The sequence below is a fragment of the Pelodiscus sinensis genome, chromosome 1 (assembly GCF_049634645.1).
Source record: "Pelodiscus sinensis isolate JC-2024 chromosome 1, ASM4963464v1, whole genome shotgun sequence".
NCBI lineage: Eukaryota > Metazoa > Chordata > Testudines > Trionychidae > Pelodiscus > Pelodiscus sinensis.
The window spans coordinates 293,599,528-293,601,886 of NC_134711.1; the positions used below are offsets into that span (position 1 = coordinate 293,599,528).

A 2,359-nucleotide genomic window follows, 5' to 3' on the forward strand; every position below is an offset into this window, starting at 1 on the left:
AAAGAAAATTATTAAAGGAATCAAAATAAATACACCAATTGTAAAGCTCTTGTGCAGGCTTCTGGCAGAGGTGAGATAATCTGCTGTCTTAAATCAAGTCTCTGGAATACATCCACTGTTAAGATGGGTCATCAGTCCATTGCTCAAGCTTCAGTTCATAGCAAAAATCCTTCAGAGGAGAGAAGCTGGATTGAAGACAAACTGGAGGAACTTCCATAGCCCTGTGTATATTCTTGGCTATGTGGAGGGAATCCCATTGTTCTCGCCGTGTTCCAGAATGGAATTTGTCACATGAGCAAGTCACCTGTCTGTGTATGATTCAGTTTTTTGCAGGCAGCAGCCATTGCTCACATGGTGGTCTGAATGCCCATGGAAAAGCTCGCCAGATCTGGATTGGCACCACCCAAGGCCCATTGTCAGTAGAATACCTCTAGTCATTTGACTAGTAGTTCTTTCACAATAGCTTGGCCAAGCCTCCCGTCAAGCCTCCTCCCAGAAGCAAACATGTGAAATACAAGTACGTCCCCAACCCTCATAACTTCAAATACAAAATGATACACACATATAAATGGCATAAGCATAACCATTGAATCAGAAGCTTTTTGTAGACATCTCACTTGGCCCACTTTGTACATGATTTGTTGCAAACATATAACAGTGGTTGCAATAATGAGCTGTAGGTTCATAGTTTAATCAGATAATGTCACCATGTCCAACCCACATATTTTTTTCACAGCAGGCATCAACTTCAACTTACAGCTATTTTATTTGTCGTGTCTTTTAAAACTTCACTCCCTCACCCTGCTTCAAGATCAGCCATCTGTGATTCCTAGCTTCAGATCAGTTGTGTTTTATATTAATAAATAATTTGGAAACCTTTGCCTATGTAACTGAGGTTATCTAAACATATACATGGTGAAATTTGGTTTTCACATGGTTAAAAAATGGGATTTACATCAATGTTTGAGAGCATCTTATATTTCTTTAGCACATAAGTATGCTCCAAGAGACTTACCACTGAAAATCTATGATGTGATTGAATTATCACTGTGTGAGAATGCATGGTATGGGCAGTTAGTGTATTGACTTATTGATCACTTGATACAGATGACTAAGCTCTTGAAGAGAAGATGCTGTTTGTAAATTAACAGGTTTTTCCATAGGGAAACAAATTAGTGACTATGCCAGTTCACATTAAAGAGGAGAGCCTCCAAGGAAACAGGCAGCAAAGTGAGCCCCTAGCTTACAGGCATCCTGGTGGACTCTTTTTTTTTTACATTAACAATTACAAAATGTATTTAACCAAAATAAGCTTACACAAGGAAGGTACAGTTCCTGAAAAAAATTAGTTAACGAAGTAGCTGGAGTTAAAAAAAGGTTTATCGCAGCGATAGGCAGAAGCTTACCGATTAAGCTATACGTGTTCCAAGGCTTCCAACATGATGATGTTGTTTCCTTGTATTACAAGTACCACCATCCCTATATTGTTCTGTTGGCCACCTTGTGCCATCTCCATACACTCATCTATCATTAGATTCACAAAGAGGTCAAACCCTCACAATATCCCTCAGACATGTCAGCCACCATCTAACTTCAGTGACAGCTTCTTATCCATGAATTTCTTCAGCTCTGGCGGGTGTGTTTTATTCATGGTGCCCTTTCAGTCTGGTTGGCCTCTTTGGACTGCTCAGAAGGAATGTAACTTTCCTTCCAAATCCAAAATGACATAATTCAGGTTGTATAAAAAAATTATACACAATTCTGTTTTGGAAGAAAATCTCTTTCATTGTCCCAAACGTTTTGACGTTTTCTACATGTTGTAAAACCGGGTAGTGTTTTATAGCAAAAAGAAATCTGATTTGAGTCATTCTTTCAGCAGTTATCACTCTCAGTGCTTGTTATTCCTGCCTGATAGAGAATATTTTCTGAAGGGGATTATCCATTCTCCCTTCTCTGCCTTTAACACCAAATTCTCATCACACAGCATTTGACCTTTCACGGAAGATTAAAACTTGCATGAGCTGAAAATGAAATCATCTTTGGTATATATGCTTGCTATCACACAGCCCCAAACATCTAACTCTGCTTCAGACATTTGCAATTCTGATGCTTCAATCTTGCAGCATTTGATTATTTCTAGTAGACTGTAAACATATTATTTGCAGCTCTTGTTGATCTCTCGCTTTTCAGAATTTCCCACCTATAGTGACTATGAATTGGATAACACTGAACACATAATATCACTGTATTAAAAACATCTCAGTTGTCTAATGGATTTCAATATTTATGCAGGGAAAATTGTGTGTTGCGGGCGGGTGGCTGCAATAAATTCTTCAATGCTCAGGCATTATTGGACAAT

General features: G+C 38.5%; 1 pseudogene; it reads right to left on the reverse strand.

Moving 5' to 3' along the window:
* Positions 1-1,414: 1,414 nt before the first annotated feature.
* LOC112546094 (small nuclear ribonucleoprotein G pseudogene) lies at positions 1,415-1,651 on the reverse strand (annotated as a pseudogene).
* Between the last annotated feature and the right edge of the window lie 708 nt (positions 1,652-2,359).